The 23883-nt window shown below is 51.5% G+C and overlaps 1 long non-coding RNA gene across 2 annotated transcripts; it reads left to right on the plus strand.

The window, feature by feature from the left end:
* The first annotated feature begins 1497 nt into the window (after positions 1 to 1497).
* LOC109282023 (uncharacterized) lies at positions 1498 to 14747 on the plus strand. 2 transcript variants are annotated; one of them, XR_009461197.1, is made up of 4 exons: positions 1498 to 1593; positions 5831 to 5949; positions 8385 to 11253; positions 13445 to 14747. It is a non-coding gene; the product is annotated as an uncharacterized LOC109282023 (long non-coding RNA). The 2 variants fall into 2 exon arrangements; XR_009461198.1 differs by having other exon boundaries at positions 11127 to 11253.
* The last annotated feature ends 9136 nt before the right edge of the window (positions 14748 to 23883 follow it).

Raw genomic sequence — 23883 nt, forward strand, 5'->3', positions numbered from 1 at the left:
ACAAGAGAAGGGCTCTGCTGAAGCCCCTCCCTATCATCCATCATTGTGGGACCGCTGAAGCGTAAGACTCATAGAGGAAAGAAATACATACCGACTCGAGTGGATTACGCAGCTCGGTACCTGGAGCCAGTTGCCTTGACCTCCCTTGAGGCACCCATGGTGGCTGACACCCTCATCAAGGTCTTCTGCCAGCTGGGTTTTCCCTCCGAGATCATGATGGACCAGGGTGGGAACTTCATGGCAGAGGTAATGAAGTGCCAGTGGGCACTATCTGAGGTAGTCTACTTGGGTCATCGTGTGGGTGGAAGTCATATTGCTCCCTTGTGGGACAAGATCGAGGCCATCAAAGACTGGCTGCCTCCACAGACCAAGAAGTAAGTCAGAACCTTCCTCGGCCTGGCGGGTTACTACCAAAGATTTGTCCCGGGGTTTGGAGCAACTGCAGCCCCGCTGCACGAGCTGACCAAGAAGGGCAGCCCGGACCCGGTGGTCTGGAAGCAGGGGTGCCAGGAAGCATTTGACACCCTCAAGGCTGCCCTGGTCAAACAACCGATCCTGAAGGCACCGCTCCAGGATAAACCCCTCTATGTGGCAACGGATGCCTCCGACGTAGGACTAGGAGCTGTACTCTTACAGGAGCACCAGGAGACACGGCACCCCATGGCGTACCTCAGCTGGAAGCTAATCCCTCGGGAGCGGAGCCTGTCCTCCATCGAGGAGTGCTTGGCCATCGTCTGGGCCCTGAACAAGCTGAAGCCCTATCTATGGGGACAACAGTTCACCGTCCTGTCGGACCATGCCCCACTGCAGTGGTTGCAGACCATGCAAAACACCAATGCCAAGCTGCAGCGATGAGCCTGGCAGCTTCAAGAGTTCAACTTCACTGTCAAGGACATTAAAGGAAGCCAGAATGTGATAGCGGATTCCTTGTCACAAAAGGACTCTGGGTAGTGGGTCCTTGGAACTCAGGACTAGTGAGGGGATCACTAGTGTAAGACTGCCATCAGGTTTTATGGTTTCTGTATGCTATGGTTATAACTCATTTCTTGTTTCAGGTTTTCTTTTTTTTTTCCTTTTCTTCTGGCCTCCCGTGGGAACAACCTGACCTAACAAGCCCGGACCCAAGGCCCTGAAAGGCCCTGTGTCTAAGCTTTTAAAGGGGGGGGGGGGGAAGTGTGGCAGAAATGCCACCGTCTGAGCCCCTCCCCAGAGATCTGTCTTTGCCAGCGTGCGAGGCTGGTGTTGAATCCCTCAGGGCAGGGATCGGCCTCCCTGCCGACATGACAAAAGCCTGGTGCCTTGAAGGCGGATGTTCTGGTCACCTGGGGAGGGGGAGGGAAAAGCCCAGCCCACCGGCCTAGGTAGACAGTGATGCTTTTTTAGATTGGTTGGCGAGTGGCCAGAACTGGCAGCTTTGATTGGACTGGGCTGCTGAGGTCAGAGAGGTTATTTAAAGGCCCGGGACAGGAAGAAGGGGAGCCATTAGCCATGCGGTCACCCAGGTAAATCTGAAACAGGCTTCCTCCTCATCACCGCATGCTCAAAGAGTGACCTACCTCCAGAGGAAACTCCAACCAACTCTGGACGATGCATGTGAGTAAGCTACTCGAGATCAAACTAGATATTTAGCTTACAGTAACTCAGATGCGTGGTCAAAAGGCTACTTCAGCCACCCTGGTTTGCTCTTTGGGATTCCTCTGAGATTCCTCTGATATTCCTCTGATATTTCTATGATATTGCTCTACCTTTTACCCCATTTTCGCCCTACCCCCTGTAATCAATAAAGTTCTCCTTGTGACTGGTGTGGAGACTTATTGAGGGGTGGGTCTAAATTATGCCGAGGAGGCCCCTTAGGTCTGTGGACTAAGGGAGACTTTTCTAATAAGCCCCTGAGTTGGGGAAGTGCCCCAAGTGCCTGTGTTGGGTCTAGGACCCATTGGACGATCAGGCCTGTGTTCTCCAAGGTGCGCAGAGCCACAATTGAGTCCAGAGCCTTGGATGGTGGCAGCGGGACCCCAGGCTAGCGGGTGTGCTCCAGGGAAGGGGTCGGCCGGACGGGAGGCACCCCAGGGAGGCACTTGGAGCCTGGAAGGTGGGCGGCGCAGTGAGTTGGGCGGCTTAGCACAGGAGTGCCCCCTACTGGCCCGCCACACCGACCAACTATGAAACTATGAAACAATAAGGTTGCTTTACACAGCTACAGCGGTACAGTTATCTCTTCACTTATTAAAGCAATCCTGAATTAAATATGACTTTGTTTGACATTTTATTATGGAACCTGTTGCATTTTTATGGATGGGATTTGTGCTACCAAGGTGATTCTTTTTCCATGTGCTGGCCAAGTCATTAGAAATAAATTTCTAAATGCAACAGGCAGACTTATCTTTTAATCTGTCATGATTACTCAAATGATATTATACAGTTGCTGAGCCATATCTCACTTGTTTTTTAACATTTTTTTTTCTTTAGACACAGAGGTTTCAGGTTTAGGGAGACATTAACTCTGCAGATTCTTTGTTCCTTTAACACAATGAGTTAATGTAGTTCCTTACGCACATCTTGTGCTACGGATGTTCTAAATAGCATTTAAATCCTTGAGAGAGGAACAAAAAAAAGTTTAATCAAATGGTTTAGAGAAGAGGAAGGAAAAAAAGAATACACAAAACACACACAACCTTTAATAAATATCATTTTCCTAATCAAGTTAAATTAAAAACATTTATATTAATTGCTGCCCTTGTTTCAAATATCAGAACACCTTTCCAGTGCAAAAGAATGGAATTGTTCCTGTCTGGGATCCACAGAAAGCTTCAATTTTTAGAGGAGGTATTACAATGATTTTTTTATCATATTTTTATGATATTTGTATACATTTAAACTTTTAACAACTTAAAATGAACCAAACAAAGAAACACAAAGCATATAACAGGACAACACAAAGCAGACCAGACAATTTTGCTGTAATGGAAAAGCAGTGGTTTGGGTGAGACAGACACTGCTGATGGTAGTGAGGCCTCGTAGTCTATGAGTCCCCTTTGCTCCTGGAGGGAGATTACACCGTGGTTTCTGCAAAAGAAAACAAACACACACAAACCTGCCAAGGAAAACTCCTTGCAGTGGTTTGTTCTCCATATTGACAACTGTGCAATGCTGACATGTGCAGTGGCAGTGCACACAGCAGTGCCATTCTTGGGGTGCTTCTCTTCTATACAGAAATGGTGGAGCAGTTCCCTGCAGGAGGGTGGCCATCATAAATTGAGGATTTTTCTGACCTTTTTTCTGCCTCAACATCGGAGTGGGCACTGATCAGTCCGTCTGATGCATATCTACCAACAGCTAAGAGCCGTTCCTTCCTGCTAGTCAAGAAGGGTGGCAGGGAGGATTAAGAAGATTGGTTGCTCTATTCCTTAAGGGTCAGGTGGTAGGTGGTTTATTCTTTCATTCTCCGAGCTGGGCCACTGAGATGCTGTCTTGACAGTGAAAGTTATCTTATTAAAAAAGGCTAGACTCAGGGTTAGATCTATCTTGCCCCTTTAAACAGTTTCATTTGGGACAAAGGTGCCCACTTCCCAGATGCCCCTTTATCAATTTGAACCATGCCTGGGCTCAATTGGTTAATGAGAATTAATGGCCTGATCCATTTGGACTACAGGACATGTGCCTTTGAGGTGAGATTAAGGTACATGACCAATTGTCCAATTTCCCATAGCCTGGGAAGCTGTTGGAGCTGCTTGTCCATGCCTAAGGGGCTGTGGGCTCACCCTGCCCCAAGTCTGAACTAGGACAACTTCTAGGGGACTCAGAGATGGTCCCTCCGTAACCCAGACCAAATGTACATACCATGTTGTGTTGGAAAGTGTGTTGTGGCATATTGTAACAGAACTAAAATAGTTTAACTGTTACAGTGTGCTTTTGGTCTGTCAAGTGAACCACAATGGTCACATAACAGTTTGGTAGATGTACAGTTATATATATATATAGAGAGAGAGAGAGAGAGAGAGAGAGAGATGTATATGTAGAAATAAACAGTTTTGCCAAAAAAAATGTTTTATTTTATACGGTTTTAGTTCAATATTATATCTATCTATCTATCTATCTATCTATCTATCTATCTATCTATCTCTGCTCTGCTGCATTTACTCATGCTTTCTTTATGTGTCTGGTCTCCTCCCCACTGTGTGAGTGCCCTGAGGAGAGAGGTGCTGCAGGAGGCAGACACCTGAGGCAAAAAAGGTGCGTCTGTTGAGTCTTTTTGTTTGAGATACCTGCTGCATTTCTTGTAGACAAGAGGGCCTGGCTTCTAGTCACATAGGCCATGGGACCCAATGCCTCACTCATTTGGCTACCTGGGTATTGTTCTTGTTTTTAAATTAAATGGTTAAGAGGAAAAGCTCTAAGCAGAGGAAGTCCAGACTGGAAAAGCGTGTGTTGTCAGGCCAGGTGTATAGAAACCTTTTAGCTGGACCTGTGGGACTCTTTTCCCCTGGGGCCACTGAGACCTGAGAAGCAGAACTGGGAGCAGAAGAAACTGGTCCCATGCTTCCCCCCCCCACCCCCACCCCCTGCCTTTACCTAAGAAGTGAACTGGAAACCCTCAGGCAGAGGGAGAGAGAGTCTGTCTCAGGGTTGAGACCCCTGTTCTCTTCTTTCCCCATCTGCTATTCTGGGTTTGGAGTGGGATAATCCCATGGGGGTGTCGGCCCCTGGAGCAGACGAGCCAGGGCTGGTGCCTGGCAGTTTTGCTGGTGCTCTGGGCAAGGTGGGGAGCCCGGCACACCTTAGTCACAGTTGCAGCTTCTTTTGGTTCCAGCCCAGAGTGCGGCTGAGTCCCAGACGTGTGCCTCGCTGGCAGTTTTGGCCAGAATTCAACCCCTGAAAGATCTGAGCCAGGCTCCAGGCTTTGTCGTTTTCAGTAAGGGGAACTGTGCTGACCCTTCTCCAGGCCTTTGCACCTTGGCTGTCTCCCAGGACCTGTTCAGTATTGTTCCCAGGGGCCAGTTTCTTCAGTCCTGTGTGGGAAGCCCCTGAGGCCTTGCTGAGCTGGATGCATTCAGACACCCTGCTGCCTAGGAAAGGGCTTGGGGTGAGCTCTGGGGCTGCACAACCTGTCTAGCTGGGATCCAGGGGAGAGGAGTGGTGGTTCACAGAGCACACTTCCCCACGGCTGGAGAAGAAGCAGCAGCAGCCTCAGCTCAGTGCCCAATAAGGCAGATAGCAGATAAATCTCAGGCTGTGTGGGATTTCACACTCTGCCTGTCCCAGGAAATCTCGTGCGTTTTTTCAACCATTGCGGTGACAATGATGCTCCAGCCCTGCTGCAGAAATTGAGTCTCAAGTCACTGCGCACACAGACCTGTGACCCTGGTATGAGTGGGTGTGGAGCGTGGAGAGTGGAGGGGAACCATGTGGGGGAGGCTGCCCCATAACCAGGCACCTGTGAGTGGTGATGGGGTCAGGTCCTGCATCTGGGAGGGTCCTTCCCCCCCCACGCAGTTCAGCAATGGAGCCCAGAGCACAGACACAGCCCAGGAGACCCTGCTGTTGCAGCCTGTGCCCTGGTGACACAGGATATTCCTCAGCCTGGGACAGACAGGGGCTACTGGCCTGGGCCTGGGCGTACTCTACATGCCATCCCAGATGTTCTTGGTCCCCCAGAGCTCCCCTGAGAGTCCTGGGGACCTGCCTGGGGAGGGCAGGGTTGCAGCTGCTGGAGCCAGTGGCAGGGCCGTGGCCCCACAACCAGCTGTGCTTAGCCACCCCTACCTTTGGTAAAGACCACTTCTGCTTCTGGCTGATGCTTTCCTCCTGCTGTGATGTGCTTTGTCCCCAGCAGTTCCAGAGCCACCCTTTGCAACACTGCCAGGATGGGCCAGAGCATCACCTACACTGATGTCTGATTCTCTAAGGCCCACCCAAGATGGAGCACAACCCCCCGGGTGCAGAAAGCAGGTAGGAGCCAGCATCCATCCTCCACCCAGCCCTTCCCCATCTCCACACCCTGACTAGCCCCTGCGTGTGCAACCCCCAGTCCAAGACGAGTTCATTGACACCTCTGAGATCCTCATACTGGGTTCAGCAGCCCTCAGAGATGCTGGGTGCTGGCTGCAGAGAGGGGTTGGGCTGTGTGGCCATAAGCGCAGCCAGAGGAATCATGCACGTTTGCCTGTTCAGACACGGTCACTCACTTGTTCATAGACAGCAGCTTCCTGTGTGTGATGCTGCCACCTTCCCTGCAGCCCAGACAGGGGTTGGGGATGGGACTGAGCCAATGCTCTGGATGGGACCATCCCCTCAGGGTCAGGGCTAGACGGTCTCGCCCCTGTGCTCAGGCTCAGCCTGAGGCTGCAGTGGAGGCAGGGAGGTCTGTGGAGGGTGCGGGGGGAAGAACCTCCCCAGTCCCTTCCTGCCATTGCAGAGCTGCTTGTTACCAGTGCTGGGGTGGGGGGTGTCCCAGGCCTGGGCTGTGCCAGTAGAGTCTCCGGGATTCTCTTGGACCCCAACATCCCTGGCCATTGACTGCCAGGCCTGTCTGTGGTGGAATGGCAGGGCTGTGGCTGCTGCAGCCAAGGACAGGGCTATACCCCCACATCTGGTGATGTTTGGGTGCCTCAACTGTGGTGAAGGCCAGCGGTCTGGGGGCCACGGGGGCTGCATCTGCAGAGACTGGTCCCATGGTGCCTGGTTTCTTGCAGAGTCCCAGTGGAGTGCACAGCCCCTGCCCCGGCCCTGCTGGCCACCACCATCGACCTGGGGGTTTGCTGTGAGTTGGGCTCCCCTGGCCCAGAATGTACTCTGGGGACAGGGGTAATGGGCAGGGGTGGATGCATCACTGGGGACACAGGGCAGCCATGTTCTTGTGTCCATGTTCATATCTGTGCCCTGGCACTGCCTTGGGAGGCTGCCACCAGCTTTACCTTCCCGTGGCACCGGGGCTTGGGTGGAGATATGAGCAGAGGGGGTGGTGGGTGCTGCTCCTGCCATGGCAACTCCTCTCAGCCAGGGATGCCAGGTGCTGCCTCAGGAGCTGAAGCCATCATGCGCATACATTGGCAACAGGGGCAACAGCTGCATCAGGTGTCCCATGACCACAGGGTGAAGGGGCAGCAGCTTGAGCAGGCGGGCACAGTACTGGCATTGGCCCAGGATCAGTTGGCGCAGGCCCAGTCAGACCTGACGAGGATGCACCAGGAGAGGAACCACATCTGGGCAGAGCTGCAGACCAGGGAGGAGCTGGAACGTGCACAGCAGCAGGCCCAGAAACTGCAGCAGCAGCTGGATGCTGCTGCCAGCACCCAGACCAGTACTCAGCCTTTCCAGGTCACAGGTAGCTCTTTGCAGGGCAGGGTTGGGGAGACAACATGGGCCATGGCCCCATGGGCAGGGCAGGGAGTTCAGGGCAGTGTCCAGCCCCATGCACCATGCCGGTGCGATGGAGAGATCAGGACCCTTGCTGTGGGGCAATGGAGCAGATGCCTGGCAGGGATCAGGCACAGCTTGGGGGATGCAGCAATTCTCAGACACCGCCCCCCCGCCTCCAGGCTACTGGCAGCATGGGTGTGAGAGGGATGCTGGGGTGGCAGTTGCTGGGAGCATTGGGCAGGGTGGGGGCTCCCGGTATTACACAGGTACAGGCTTAGAACACAGCCTTGAGCTCAGAGACAGGCCTACCTAGCTCCTGCACCTGGGCCAGTCCCAACCAGTGCAGACCAGGGCCCGGGACCCCTTGGGTGGAAGGGAGACCTGAAAGCCAATGTACAGGGTGGGGCACAGGTTTGAGCGGCTGCCTGTGCCCAGACTGCTGTCCAGAGACCTGGGTGCTGCACCGTGGGAAGTTCCTGTTCCTCCTCAAGGAGAAGACCTGGGAGCAAAGCAAACTTGAGTGTGAAGGAAAATCCTCCCAGCTCCTTATCCTCTGTGACTGGGACCAGAGGACCATGCAGGCACAGCACTGGGCTGCGCAGCCTGGGGATAGTGGGAAGGTGATGCCTGGCAGGGGCAGGACAGGCAGGGCTGAGAGCAGGGAGGAGGCACAGTGAGGGTCAGAAAGGCCCATGTCGAAGGAGCCAGTGACTCCATCCTGCTGCAGGGTAGAGGGACTGGGAAGATCCTGGCTGATGGAGGGCAGCACTGAGGCACTGTCTGGAGCAGTTGAGGGGAAGAAACAGGCTGGAGCAGAGGAAGAACTGCTGAAAATCTCCTGCCAGCTCAGAGGCCTTGGAGACTGTTGGAGCAGCCGACAGACATTCTCCTGCCAGTTCCCAATCCCAAGGAATGGCCCCAGCACCCGGGGACCCTCTGGGTGTTGTACCCAGGCATCGGGTCTCCCTGCCCTGACACCATTTTAAAGCCGTTGTGACCTCTGCAGAGCTTTCTTGCCCACACAGATGCCTCATACTTGATTGGATTCAGTTCAAGATGGGACTCAAAGTCACACACATGCCAGTGGCAGTGGGAGGATGGCACCCTGCAGTTTGTAAGGTCGTACTGAGCTCCTTCCTTGAAAATTTATGCACCTGCCTGATCACAAGCACCGGGTTGTGGGAAGCTTCCTGTCAGCTCACTGCAGCACAGGCTGTACTGGGTGCTCTGGCTTGGGCACTTGTGCAGGGTCAGACAGGACGACGCTGAGGCTGGAGCCAGGCGGGCAGGGCCATGTGGTGCAGGGACAGCCTGGGGTCCTGATGTGGCCTGTGTCAATGCAGGCCTGGGAGCAAGACACCCCATGGTACTTTTGGAACAATAAAAAGGGCAAGAATACAGAGATGAGGCTTGTCCTATGAGAAACACCATTGGGTCTGCGAGAAGTTGGCCTGCCGCCCCAAGGGAACCACAGGGACTGACCACAGGGTATGAAGGCATGAGGGTCCCATGACTAGAAGAGCACATGTCCACAGTATAGCAGCTCCAGGGGCTCATGTTCACTACCCACCTTGTCAGCTGGACCCTGCACCCAGCACACATGGGGCTGGCGCTAGGGCTAGCTCTGTGGCAGGCCAGTCGGGGGAGCTCCTGCGTTGAGCCTCCCACCTCACCACTCCACACCTGTCCACCTGCTGGACTCCACGTGTCTCCCCAGAGTCACCTAAGCCCTGGCAGACCCCCTTTCGAGCCCCACCGCAGAGTCCGGGGTAAAGTGCTGCCACCACCCCGAGAGGGGACCTTCTAGGTCCTGTGTCCAGGAAACACAGGCCTAATAGTCCTACGGGTACTCGACCCAATCCAAGCACTTGGGGCTCCTCCCCAAGTCGGGGGCCAAAAAGGATAGTCTCCCTTAGTCTGCAGACCTAAGTGGCCTCCTAGGCATAATTAAACCCACCCCTCAATAAGTCTCCTACACCAGTCATAAAGGAGAACTGTATTGGTTACAAAGGGTAGAGTTAGACTAGGTTAAGAGGTTGAGCACTATCAAGGGATTACCATTGAGCAAAACAGTCTGGCTGAGGTAGTCGTTTGATATGCAAATGCATCACTGGGAGCTGACGAACTCTCTAGAAACACTTACAAGTATCATCCAGAAGATGGTAGAGATCTGGCTCAGAGATTTCCAGAGAGAGCGTCTCAGTTGGATCAGACTCTCTCCCTGTGTCCTGATGCTTGGGCCATGCTGGTAAAATGGCTTCTCCACCCTTCTTCTGGGCCAGGCCCTTATATCGCCTTTCTGACCTTGGCAGCCCAGTCCAAGAGAAGCCAGCAGTGTTGGCAACTAGCCAACCAATTTAAAAAGCATCACTGGTCACCTGGGCAGAGGAACAGGGGCTTTTCCCTCCCCCACTCAGGTGACCAGAGGGACCACACCTCGGTACCAGGCTTTTGTCACATAGGCGGGGAGGAAAATCCCCCTCCATCAGGAATTTGCCCCCAGTGTCCCAAGCTGACCAGGACAGGTTTTTGGAGAGAGACACAGATGGTGGCATTTCTGCCACAAGCTCTGCCTTCCCTGCTCACCCTGCCTCTACCCTTCACCTTGTGGCTCCAGGGACCAGATCCCACCTGCACCAGAGCAATTCCCTCCCAGCCCCAAGGACTCAGCAACACCTGCTCCCTGAACTGTCTGTCAGACAGGGCCTAGCAAGGGCATTACCAGATGTTCCCAGGACCCGAGATAGATGCCAGACCCCATAGGCCTGGAGCAGTCAGACACAGCAGCATCTCTGACCTGCCCCAGCACACACCAGTGTGGAGGGGCCTCAGGGTCCCCCTCTTTCCCCAGCAGTGAGTTCAGGACAGTGGTGACGTGGAGCTGGCAGATGTCTGTGCATGGCCACCTGTCCAATTGGGCACCTGGACAGGGTGTCTTTCTGGACTCTGCTCCCCTCCACCAGCCTGGTCACAGTCCTACACCATTTCATGTCCCCTGCAGCCTGGCTCCAGCAGCTCCGTGCACACATCCAGGTCCTTAATAAACATGGTGCCCAGCCCCTGGACCAGAACAAAGCTCTGTGGGACTCCACTGGGAACTGCCTGCTATTTGGACATAGATCTGTTTATAATGACCTGTCCACAACTGGGAAAGGTGCAACTTGCCACTGCCTAGTGACAAGACCTGGGGGTGCGTGTGCAGCCCAGGTGACTTTCCCAAAACAGTGGGAGATAGTCATCGCAGCCTGTGCTTTCCTGACCTGGGCCCAGCTCAGCCAACGCCTGCGGGCAGCTCCCTGTCCTACGGGTTTTTGCTTCTGGGATCTCGCTTCCTGGAAGGAAAAAGCCCATCAGACCTGATCCACCTGGAGCTCCTGGGGGCTGGAGTCAGGACAGGGATGGTGGGAAGAGCCGTGCCCTGGAGTTCCAGTCTTGGTACCCAAGGGGCCATGGGCTTATCCTGCCCTGAGCCTGAACTGGGGGGGACTTAGAGGGGTCTCAGAAAATGTCCATCAATCCACAGCCTCCTCATGTTTACAGCAGCCCCAGCCATGCCTGAAGCTTCCCAGGCCTAGGCTGACCCAGCACAACCCCCTGGATACTTTTGGGCCCCCATCATCCCAGCCAGCCCCTGCCAGGGTTGCCTGTGCCAGGGAGGGCAGGGCCTTTTCCTGCCCCACATCCAGCCAAGCTTCATGGCTCCACACTGTGGTCAAAACCATTTCTGCTTCTAAGTGATGCCGCAGCACTTCCTTTGCTCTCTCCAGCAGCCCCACACTGCAGAGCCGCCTGTACTGGGAGCTGCTTTGTGACCCACTGCCAGGATGTATGAGGCCCTGCAGTTCTCCAAGGCCTCCCCGGGACAGAGCATGGACCCCCCTGGTGCAGGGACAGGTAGGAGCCAGCACCCCTCCCTATACCTGGTCCTGCCGCAACCCCACACCCTGACCAGCCTCTGTGTTTATATACCTTCAGACAGGTGAGGCTGAGGACACATATGAGACCCTCCAGCTGGGCCAGGTGGGCACAGAGCCAGCTGGGCATGAGGCCCAGCAGTGAATAGATGAGTGCAGGGACATCCCCTGCCCTGCCCAGGGCTCCCCAGCAGGGATGGAGAGAGCTCCCAGGGGTGCAGACCTGGCTCGGGGGTGAAACAGGACTGCAGGAGCCAAGATCAGAGATTGGAGGGGGCAGGGGATGGAGGGGCTGTCCTGCCCCAGAGCTGAGGGGTGGCTCTGCTTGCTGTGCCCAGGCTGCAGGGCAGAGGGGGGAGTGTGGCTGCCCCAAGCTCCGGGGCTTTGCTGCTGCCACATGAGATGGGAAGGAGCATGCTCCCATGCCCAGTTGCTGCAGGCATCAGGGTTTCCTTTGTAGCCTTCAGAGGTGCTGGGTGCCGGCTGCAGAGTGGCACTGGGCTGTGTGGGTGTGAGCATGGGCAGGGCCGAAGGCACCGTGTACACTCACCCATTCAGTCACATTCATGCATTTGTTCATAGACAGCAGCCTCCTGTGTGTGATGTTGCCACTTTCCCTGCAGCCCAGGCTGGGGCTGAGGACAGGGCAGTGCCAATGCTCCTGCTGGGAGCAGTCCCACAGGGTCCTGGCTACAGGGTCTTGCCCCTATGCTTAGGCTCAACCCAGGCTGTAGGGAGGGGCAGGAAGTGCTGGGGTGGGTGTGTGGGAAGGATCTTGTAACTCCCCAGCTGAAGAAAATGGCAGAGCTGTGGCCCGCATTCATCCATGCTAGGCCACCTTATCTGTGGTGAAGGCCACATGCATGGGGGTGTTGGGGAAAACTAGTCCCCGGGTTCATTAGGCAAAGGCTCAGACGAACGACAACATAAGTTTAGAGACTTGATTTATTAAAGAATGCATTCTGAACAGACAACTGCCCCGAGAGGAAACTGTCCGTTGTTCTACTTCGCGGACAACTTGATTAAATAGGAAGTATGACATCATATGCATAGTAACGGATACACCAATCATTAATAGCCACACTCTTCCTATACTAGTATCCTGTTTTTAATAAACTAGAATAAGATTGTTCCAGTTTGTGCTTACCCTAGTAACTTGGGGTCATGCCCTTTGACTTTCTCATAGCTTAAGCTGGGTACATGATCTGCTCGCTTACACATGTGACGGGCTGGCTGGCAGTGACCTAACCCAGGGGTTTTGAAAAGGCAAAAGATGATCGGAGGACTTGGGATTCCCTTTCCTTACCAATCTGGCCCCAGAGATTCACCCCTCATGTCCCCTGATTGGCCCCTTGGGTCACCTGGAGGGGGATAAAAGGGGCAGCATGGCTGACTCAGGGGGAGACCAGTGAGGGACTATGAGGAAGGAGCTTTGAAGAGCTGAGCCAGCGGGGCAGAAGCAGTTGCCCCAGAAGAGCCTGAAGGATCAGGACCAAATCACTGGCTTGCATCCATAGATGCTTCTCAAGCAAATCCCAGGATGTCATTCTCCCCTTGTACTTGGCCTTAGTGAGGCCGCAGCTGGAGTACTGCATCCAGTTTTGGGCTCCACAATTCAAAAAGGATGTGGAGAAGCTTGAGAGAGTCCAGAGAAGAGCCACGCGCATGATCAGAGCTCAGGGAAGCAGACCCTACGATGACAGGCTGAGAGCCCTGGGGCTCTTTAGCGTGGAAAAGCGCAGGCTCAGGGGTGAGCTGGTGGCCACCTACAAGTTTATCAGGGGTGACCACCAGTATCTGGGGGAACGTTTGTTCACCAGAGCGCCCCAAGGGATGACGAGATTGAATGGTCATAAACTACTACAAGACTGCTTCAGGCTGGACATAAGGAAGAGTTTCTTTACTGTCCGAGCCCCCAAGGTCTGGAACAGCCTGCCACCGGAGGTGGTTCAAGCGCCTTCATTGAACACCTTCAAGACGAAATGTTACGCCTCAGCTCTGTATTCTTGGGCAACCCTGGCACAGGATGCAGTCTGTCTGACTCACAAAGGACTCCCCTCCCCGCCCCCGTCCCTCCCCTCCTCTACATAAACGAAACTGATTAAGATGAAGTGAGAGACGCACCTAAAACTCTCCAGATAAGGGTGATAAGAGTGAAACAACCGCCCTAGGTCTCATTTACATCCGAGATGGAACCAGATGACCATTCATTTACATGAGAGATGGAAAACAGAAAGCCTGAAGCAGAAACTGCAGTGAATTCTGGGACCAGAGAAGCAGGAGAGCGCTGCATGATGGGGAATCTGTGCTTCCAATGTTAATCAACCCATGTTCACACACACCCAGCTCAGCATTTATCATCCCAGTTCCAATCTGGATTTGCTAAGGACTCCCCCCCCCAGACACACACACACACACACAGCTCTAAGTTTAATAGGCATCTCGGGCCGTACATTCCCCGGTCCCACTATGGGAGGCCTATTTAAACTTGATTGACTAAAACTCGGTTGCCGGGTTAGGGAATGCTGAGGCAAGAGACCGAGTCCGAGGGGGTACGGGCAACATTTGAACAATGGTTAAGGGTTCATCACAGCATCCAGCCTGCTGGAGCCCTAATCCCATGTGTTGTCATATCTTTCCCGAGACGACTGGTGGGAGTCCTCTCCACAAAAGGTTATGAGCACCCCAATAATTGCTTTAGATCTGGAAAAGTCATGCTAAGCTGAGGCTTGTGCACAACAAGTAAAAATCCAAAATCCTGATGCTGCAAGCTATCTATTGTTCCTGAAGAAACCATGAGATATCCCATCAGGATATCTGTCATCCATAGGAATCTCAAGCTGGCTCCCAAGTATTTGGGTTACTCCCTAATCTTAAGTGTTTCCTGATTATCAATCAGTTTCCTGAGATGGTCCAAACCAGATAACCCCTTGTCAATAGAAAAGACAATGATTTACACTACTGAGGGTGCTTCAAAGCAGCTGAACTGAGGGTATAAAAATCTGTAAGTGTGTGTGCTTAAAAAAAAGAAGAAAGAGAAAGAAAAGGAAGAAGCAGGAGGAAAGAGGGAGAAAAGGAAAGAAGAAGAAAACTCCTGTGCTGACGCCATCCCCTGTCATTCTTGGGACGCTGGAAGAACAGATTATCTCCCTTCAAGGATTGTGCTACGGACTGTGCCTGTCAGCTTTGCAGCCTGGGTACCGTGGACTCGGTGAGATCCCAGCGTTCTCTCTCGTCTGTCTAGGCATAAACTTCTGAACCTGCACTGTATTAGTTAAGCTTGAGCTAAGTTTCCCCAAATACTTAGTGAAACCAGAATATTATTGTCATTGTTTGTGTTTGTTTTTCTTTTGCATGGCTATTACTACTAGTACTATTATATATTTCATATGCTTAGCAATAAATAACTTTTATAGGCAAACTGGTAGTAATTGGGTATATTTTTCCTTCTCTGCTTCTTTTTCCTCCCGTGCTCTGCAGCAACGCTTCTTTTACCTATGCTAAAGATCCCTGTGAAGCCTAAATTATTGTGGGGTCTGCTCATCAAGAGGCCAAAGATTGGGACGTGCTGAGTTTGAAACACATAAGGGGATCAGCTTGTACAGGCTGATTGGCCCAGTTTGACTCAGACGTGCCCTTATGAACTGAATGCTGGCCCATGAGGGTGTCAGCTGGACCCCCAGCCGGATTCAGAGGGATTCTGTTCACCTGTGTGCTTGTGTCTGACAGTATTTTATTGTTGCTCTTATGAACTGATTCTTGGCATATGAGGGTGTCAGCCTGTCCATGCTGATCAGCCCGGCCAGGTCAGGCGTGTCACGTTAATTTGTGTGTGTTTGTGTGTATGACTGATTTGGTGACTGGAGGAACCCAGTTCCATTGAGATTGAGTCCTGCAAGATAGCTCCACTGGGGGTGAGGGCTTGCAAAAGGGAGAAATACAGCTCCGTATAGTAACACAAGCAGCACATTGACAGAATCACCAAGACCCTAGAAAGTATCCCTAATAAATGAGCACACCCCAAAGTAATGGGCAAATTTGGTAACAGAAAGTGGATGCTTATCTTGCTGGGATCCTGTGACCCCAGCTGACTTCCTGCCCTTTGGGCAGGGGGCTGGACTCGATGATCTTCCGAGGTCCCTTCCAGCCTGAATGTCTATGAAATCTATGAAATCAGGACCTAGAGGCAACAGTTGGACCCTCAGCAGCATGTCATGTGGCTGGCAGGAGAGGATTCCTGCTGGGCTCTAGGATCCCCTACACTAGGCTGTGGCCAGCAGGAGAATCTGAGCAGCGACCTGAGGGGTTCCCAGCTTGGCTTCCAGCTCCTCCAATTAGAGGCCAGGCATCTCGATGTGAGGCAGGGGCTCCAGGAAGGTCAAGACCCCTAGCAGCTCAGACCAGTACTAGTGGCTGTGTGGTAGTGTTCTTGCCTACTGTGTGGCTGATCTGAGTTCAAGTCCCAATTTTGGTGTCTTGGGGTGAATGAGCTAACAAGGATAAATTTGTCTTGCAGTAGAAAGGAGCCATTGTGTTTTCCACTTTTCTCCCTCTCCAGGTACCCAGGCCCTATATTTCTTTGTCCTTTGACATTCTGTATTTGGTGCCTTTTTATATTTCCCCAACCAGTATTGTTTGCTCTGCTGTTTGTGTTTTATATTTTGTTAACCCTGTCTTTTGTTAATGATTTTAAGTGTCTAACCTTTGTTGAATCCTGCCCCCTTGGGGCATTGTAGTGTGCACTATACCCCCTGATTATGCCTGTTATGTTCCCAGTATTGGTCCCTCATTAAAAGATATATGGTTAAGTCCCCAGTGGTGGTCTGGCTCTGCTCTATAGGAGAAGGAGAATCCCTACACCTCCCACAGTGCTTGTGCACCTGCTCTGATCCCTTCAATTGGAGAGGGGGGTGCCTTTTGGAGTACCGCCCGGGTTACATTTTGGGGGCTCGTCCAGGATCCCCGTGTAGCAGGTGCCAGGATATTATTCAAGCGCTGTGTACCCCTGTAAAGAGAGAGAGAGAGAGAGCTACCAGGAGACATGTCCAATGCCGACCAGTCTGCCGTACCCTCCGGGAGTGATGGGATGGTGTAGGGGGGAGCGGGGCAACCTGCTGGTACTGAAGCTACCCCGAAATGGGTAAGGGTTTTCCAGCAGATTCTGCGGGAGGTGACCTGTTCCTCCAGTGACCAGGCAGGCTGTAAGACACTCCAGAGTTTCTTGGGAACCCTTCCAGTCCCTGCAAGGGAAGAAGGATTCGATTCTTGGCTCTCCCATATTCAAGAGACTTGACTGACTTGGCAAATACCTGATGAGGATAAGTGATGCCGTCTGCTGGAGGTCCTGAGGGAGCCTGCCTTAGGGGTTGTAAGGACTGCCAAACTCCGGAACCCCGCTATCACCGCCCAGCAATGCGTGCAGGTCCTTCAAGATACTTTTGGCCAACCCACAGGGAGTGGGGGTGCGTACTACAAATTGCTGTGAACGTTCCAGTGCAAGGGCGAGACTCTTTCAGCATATGCCCTGCGCTTAGAGCTGGTGTTACAATGCCTGGTGACCCAGGGAGTGCTTAATGTCACTGACGCTGACCAGATATGGCTCCGGCAAATTTGTATTGGGGCACGGTATAGCTCGGACTTACTCCAGAACTTCAACTTAGCAGGGAGGAAGAGCAGCCCACCTGACTTCAGTCACCCCCTCTGAGAGATTCGTGAAGAGGAAGAGATATCCAGACTCAGAGAGACTATGTGTGTCCCAGAGGATGTTTCACCTTGGAGAGGACCCATGGGCCAGGTGCTAATGGTGGCTTCCCATGAGGACACCTTGTTGGGAGTGGAGGAGGATCCTGTAGCCCCAGCACTAGCAGCTGCTGTGGCCAGACCCTCCCCAGGGGTCGGCCCGTGCCCCATCTTCATGCCTCGGGAGGACCCCAGCCCCATACCCACTTCAGGGCCCCAGGGTTCAGCTATAGATGTGGGGAGCCAGGGCATATGGCTTGGGAGTGCACCTAGCCTGAGAACCCTGAATTGGTATTTGGAAGGTTAAAAGGGCGATGGGCAGTGGGAAACGGGGAAGGGGCAGAGCAATGGAGTCGGCTCTGCTCCAGACCCAGACAGACTCCCGCACATTACCCTCAGTAAATTCACTGCCAAAGGGACTAGTGGGACCCTGTTCAGAGGTCCCCATGACTGTGAATGGTCGCCCGTGCCGGTCCATTCTAGACAGCAGGTCCCAGGTTACATCCTATTTGAATCCTTCTATGAGGAACATCTGAGACACTTGCCTTTGCTTCCCCTTATGGGGCTGCGGCTTTGTGGCTTAAGCCAGGAACAGTATCCTTACAGGGGTTATGTGAACATGAGGCTAAAATTCCCTGCTGAAATAGCTGGGGTGGAGGAAGAAGTGTCAACCATCGCTGTAGTATGCCCTGATCCAGGGTGGATGAAAGGGGCCAGTCTCATTGTGGGGACCAACTCCAGCCTTTTCCAGGTTCTTGCTCGCTACTGTAAACAACAGGCTGGCCCAGGTTACCAACAGCGGTTAACGATGCATGCCTTGTGCTCAGAGACATATGACCGATGGGAGCATAGAGAGATGTGGGGTCACCCTGAGGTTATGGGGACCCTGCACTTCTCTAGAGCAAAGCCCCAACGAGTCCCTGCACAGGGCCAATGGGCTTTGCCTACTGTATACATTTGGATGGAGAGGGATGAAAATAATAAGCTGCTGGTGGTGGAGACTGCCACTGGGAGAGAGAGACCCGGTGCGCTGAGGGTCCCTGATGGCATGATTGAGAAAAAAAGGGCTCAACCAAGACCTGGTTACATTGATAGTGGTTAACCCAACCTTTAAAGATATTGTGGGCCACCCAGGACAGAAGGTGGCCTTGATAAAAGAAGCTGAAGTGGTGAACCCTGAGCAGGAGGGAAAACCCCCTCCAATTGACCCTCAAGGTTTTGTTTTGGGCACTCCCCAGTGCCTGAAGCCTGCAAAGCTCGGCTCCGGGACAAACATCAACCTGGTAATGATTTGCCCAGGAGTTTTGAAGGGGTAAAAGATGATTGGAGGACTTGGGATTCCCTTTCCTCACAAATCAGGCCCTAGAGACTCACACTTCATGTCCCCTGATTGGCTCCTTGGGTCACCTGAAGGGAGATAAAAAGGGCAGCATGGCTGAATCAGGGGAGACCAGTAAGGGACCACAAGGAAGGAGTCTCAGAGAGCTGGCAAGAACTGAGCCAGCGGGGTGGGAGCTGTTGCCCCAGAAGAGCCTGAAGGAGTGGGACCTGCAGGCAGCAGTCCCCCAAATTGACTGAATCTGAAGTGAATACTAGCCACTTCACACAGGCCTATTATCTTTTATTAGATCAACTTAGTTGGAAAAAAAGTTCTTTGCAAGCTCTCAGGTGCAATCACCCTTCTTCAAGCATGGGAAGTCTCTGCTGTTTTGAGAGTCCAAGGAATGAGAGAAGCTAAAAGTGTGACAGGATATCAGTGAGAATGTAAATAGGTAGAAATTAGGAAAACAAAAGGTAGAGCAGGGGAAGGAGGAAGAGGAAAAGTGGGAGGGGAGCAGAACAAGCCAAAGTGAGTAAGGGAGCCTCCACAGTAGTTGTAATTCAAGGTAGAAATGAGGCTGTTTACGAAAAAGGAAAGAGCTGGAAATTAGGAAGACAAAAGGCAGAAAAGGAGGGGAGGGGAGGGAAGAAAGAGGGGCAGGGGAGAAGTGTAAGAGGTCAGGTCTGACAGGTACTTGATGAATCTGATGTCAAGCAGGTTGGAATTTGTAATGTCTATATTGAGATCAGACAAGGTTCCTTGGGTGAATTTGATATCTTTTATTAGACCAACCCAAATGGTTGGAGAATAGTTATTAAGCAAGCTTTCGGGTTCAAAAACCCTTTGTCAGGCTAAGGAAGTGTCAGCAGTCGGTGTGTGCTCTTCCTGGATGGGATGAAAAGTAAAGAAGCCAGGGGCTGGGCTGGGCAGGGCTGGGGAGTCGGTTGCCAGACAGATTATAATGTATCAAAAATCCAATGTCTATGTTTAGTCCATGATCTCTAGTATCCAGGAGGTTGATAAAATGGAGCTCATAGGCCTGTCTCTGGGAAGTGTTGTGCAAGTTTCCCTTGAGGATCAGGGCCGAGAGATTGGAGAGAGAGTGGTCCTCCTGTGAGAAATGTGCCCCCACCAGTAATTGGGTGTTTCTGTCTTTGATGGATGTCCGGTGTGCATTCATCCTGGTGCGCAGTTGTTGTTTGGTCTCTCCTACGTATCTTCCATCAGGGCATTTGGGGCATTGGATGAGGTATATCACATTTCTGGAGGTGCAGCTGTAAGATCCCGGGTTGCTGATGGCTGTGTTGTGGGGTGTAGTAATAGTGGGGTGGTGGAGATGTGTTGGCAGGGTTTGCATTTCTTGTCCTGGCACGGTCTGGATCCTTTTGGTGTGTCTGGGCTTGAGGAAGTTTGGTTCTGGTGATGAAGTTGGCAAGGTTCGGTGCTTGTTTGAGGGCTAGGATGGGTGGCTCTGGGAAGACCTTTTTAACAATAGGGTCTCTTTCTAATATGGGTTGCAATTTTTGGAGGATTTTCCGTACAGGTTCAAGGGATGGGTGATAGGTCATAACCAGCGGTGTGCGATTTGTGGGTGTTTTTCTTCTGTACTGCAGCAGTTCTTCACATGGTATCCAGGTGGCTCTTTCAAACGTGCGATCTACATCTCTGGAGGAGTGTCCTTGCTGGTTGAAAGCCTTTTTAAGATTGGTGAGGTGGCAATCCCAGGTGTGCTCTTCAGTACAAATGTGGTGGTGTCTGAGGGCTTGGCTGTATAGCACAGCTTTTTTGGTGTGTTTCAGGTGATTGCTGGTTCTGTGCAGATGTGTATGTTGGTCTGTGGGTTTCTTGTATACTGAGGTCTGTATTTTACCCTTCTGGATACTGATCCTTGTGTCTAAAAAGGGGATGCTGGTGCTGGAGTATTCTAGAGAAAGTCGGATGGAGGGATGGTGACTGCTGAATTTCTGATGGAACTCAATCAGAGATTCCCGGTTCTCACTCCAAATGATGAAGATGTCATTGATATATCTTAGGTATAGTAAGGGTTTGATGGTGCAGTTCTTGAGGAAGTCTTCTTCCAGGTGGCTCATAAAAAGGTTGGCATACTGTGGGGCCACTTTAGTGCCCATAGCTGTTCCCATCATCTGGAGGAAGTGTTGATTATTAAAAGTGAAATTGTTGTTTGTGAGGATGAAGTGTATAAGGTCAGTAATATCTTTGGGCCTGTATTTTGGGTTGTAATCTTGTTCCTGTAGATATGTAAGGCAGACTTGGATGCCATCCTGGTGTGGAATGTTGGTATATAGGCTTCCGTGGTGTAGTGACACTACAAACTTGCTACGGAAACTTAAAAACATAGACCACCTTCCCAGCAACACACTCCTAGCCACCACGGAAGTTTATATAGTTATATAGTAAGTTGGTATATAGGCCTAGAAAAATAATGCAAAGGGATTTCCTGGGTCTTAAATATAATCTGCTTTTTCAAATCGTGTAGTGTCTTGGACAAAACTTGCTCTGTGGGTGACAAGTGGTTTTAGGATGGATTCAATGAAACCTGATATTTCCTCAGTTAGGGTCCCATGGTTGGATATGATAAGTCTGCCAGGGTTCCCTTGTTTGTGGATTTTAGGGAGCATGTAAAAAGTCCCCGGGTTAGGTAGCGGGGGGATCAAGGTCTGTAGTTTTTCTTGTAATCTTGATGGAAATGATTTGATGGTATTGTTTTTTTTTGGTGAAAAGGGGAGTAGGATCTTCTTGTAGTTCTTTGTAGTAGGTGGTGTCAGAGAGCTGTCTCTTGGCTTCCTTTATGTAATCCTCACGGTTTAGGATGACTATGGCTCCTCCTTTATCCGCTGGTTTTATTACTATTTGGTGGTTAGATCTTAAAGATTCTGTGGCCTTTTTCTCTGGTAGAGAGAGGTTGTTGTGGTGGCGTGTGTTGCTGATTATTTCATTGTTCACTCTTTCCCTGAAGCAGACAATGTAGCAGTCAAGGTCAGGGTTTCGTCCACTGCAAGGTGTCCAATCTGCTGTTTTTGGGGGCTTTTTGGCGTTGATCCTTTCCTGAGTGGGTTCAGTTTGGTCGTGGAAATATTCTTTGAGGCGCAGGCATCGGAAGAAATCTTCTAGTTCTCCACATTGAAGTATTTTGTTAGGGTATTTTTCTGGACAGAAATTTAGGCCTTTAGAAAGGACAGATTTTTCAGTTTTGGTAAGCGTGTGTGTGGAGAGAGTGATAATATTTGTGGGTTGGTTGCTGCTTTCAGTTTCATGGGTTTTTTTGGTAACCAGTAGATTTATGAAGCAAAGTTTGTAGGCTCATCTTTGAAAGGTGTTTTATAAGTTCCCTTTGAGGATTAGAACGAAGAGGAAAACTGTCTCACCCTTGAGGCATAAAAATGACAGAAATGGGAGGAAAGGAAACAAGACCAAGAAATATATGGCCTTACATTCCCTTTCACTGCCATGTGCACACCAGAGATTCTGGCATACCGGATGCATGCCAGAGAGTCTGTGGCTCTTGAATCAACTTTTTTAGCCATTGATGGATTCATATACATCGCTTCACTTGATCCATCCGAGTGATCATCCTCCAATGTGAGGACCCTCTGCAACTGATGACAAGGTTGGTTAGTCTGGTACCCAGGATGATGAAATTAGCACAGGAACATCTAGGTCAGAATATGAAACAAGTCCCTGGTTCAGGGTGGTTTGAGACATTTAAGATACAGGTGGAATCATAGTATCATAGTAACATAGTAGCTAGGGTTGGAAGGGACCTAAACAGATCATCAAGTCCGACCCCCTGCCATGGGCAGGAATGGATGCTGGAGTCATATGACCCCAGTCAAATGTCTATCCAGCCTCCTCGTAAAGACCCCCAAGGTAGGAGCGAGCACCACTTCCCTTGGGAGTTGGTTCCAGGTCCCAGTCACCCTAACCGTAAAGTAATATCTCCTGACGTCTAGCCTGAACCTGCTCTCTATCAACTTGTGGCCATTATTTCTAGATACCCCAGATGGTGCCCAGTGGAACAGAACATCTCCTGTTCCCTGCTGATCCCCCCCTGGTGAATTTGTAGATGGCCACCAGATCCCCACTTATCCTTCCCTTGTGGAGGCGGAATAGTTTCAGGCCCTCTAGTCTCTCCTTGTATGGCCTGTCCTGTTGCCCCCTGATCATACAAGTGGCCTTCCTCTGGACCCTCTCAATGCTAGCCACATCTCTCTTGAAGTGTGGCACCCAAAACTGGATTCCAACTGTGGTCTGACCAATGCTGCATAGAGGGGAAGGATCACCTCCCTGAACCTGCTTATGATACATCTATGGATACATGATAAGGTGCGGTTAGCCTTACTGACAGCTTCCTTGCATTGGCAACTCATGTTCAACCTGGAGTCAGCAATGACTCCAAGATCCCTTTCCACCTCTGCACTGATGAGAAGGGAGCTCCCCAGCCTGTAGGTCTGCTACTGGTTCCTTCTCCCTAGGTTCAGCACCTTGCACTTGCCGATATTGAAACCCATCTTGTTCTCATCCACCCACCCCTGTAACCCGTCCAGATCTAGCTGGGACTGTCTCTTCCTTCTGGTGTGCCCACCTCACTCCACATCTTGGTGTCATCAGTGAACTTGGACAATGTGCTTTCCACCCCCTCATCCAAGTCATTGATAAAGATGTTGAACAGTGCAGGCCCGAGGACCGAGCCCTGGGGAACTGCACTGCCCATATCCCTCCAGGTTGAAAATGACCCATCCACCACCACTCTCTGTGTGAGACCATCCAGCCAATTAGTGACTCATCTGACTGTGTAGCTATCAGTGCTGCAGCCACCTAGCTTTTTTAATGGGAATGGGGTCAGAGACAGTATCAAAGGACTTCTTAAAATCCAGGAAGACAACATCTACCCCCACGCCTTCATCCAGTGACTTTGTGACCTGATCATAAAAGGAAATAAGGTTAGTCTGACAGGATCTTCCCTTAATCAACCCATTTTGGTTCCCCCTGAGCATGATCTCCCCTACTGGTCCCTCACAGATGTGATCCTTGATAATTTTCTCAAAGATCTTCCCCAGGACTGAGGTACGACTGATGGGTCTATAGTTACTTGGGTCCTCCTTTCTCTCCTTCTTGTAAATGAGGACCACATTGGCCTTTATCCAGTCATCCGGCACCTGGCCAGAGCTCCGTGAGTGCTCGTATAGCCGTGCCATGGGCCCTGCAATGACCCCTGCCAATTACCTCAGCACCCTTGGATAAATCACCCGGGCCTGATGATTGGAACACATCCAGCCTCTCCAGATGTTCCCTAGCTATGTCACCCCTAACCTTGGGCCTGGCAGTGCCTCCCCTGAGTCCTTGCTCAGAAAAATGGAGGCAAAGAATATGTTAAAGAGGTCCGCTTTTTCATTTGCAGCAATCACCAGATTGCCAAGCGCATCCTGCAGGGGCCCTACATTACCCAATGCCTTCTTCTTGCTCCCTATGTATTTGAAAAAGGACTTTTTGTTATCCTTAATTCTGGTTGCCAGCCCCAGTTCCATCTTA

Source organism: Alligator mississippiensis, chromosome 3, assembly GCF_030867095.1.
Source record: "Alligator mississippiensis isolate rAllMis1 chromosome 3, rAllMis1, whole genome shotgun sequence".
Taxonomy (NCBI): Eukaryota; Metazoa; Chordata; order Crocodylia; family Alligatoridae; genus Alligator; species Alligator mississippiensis.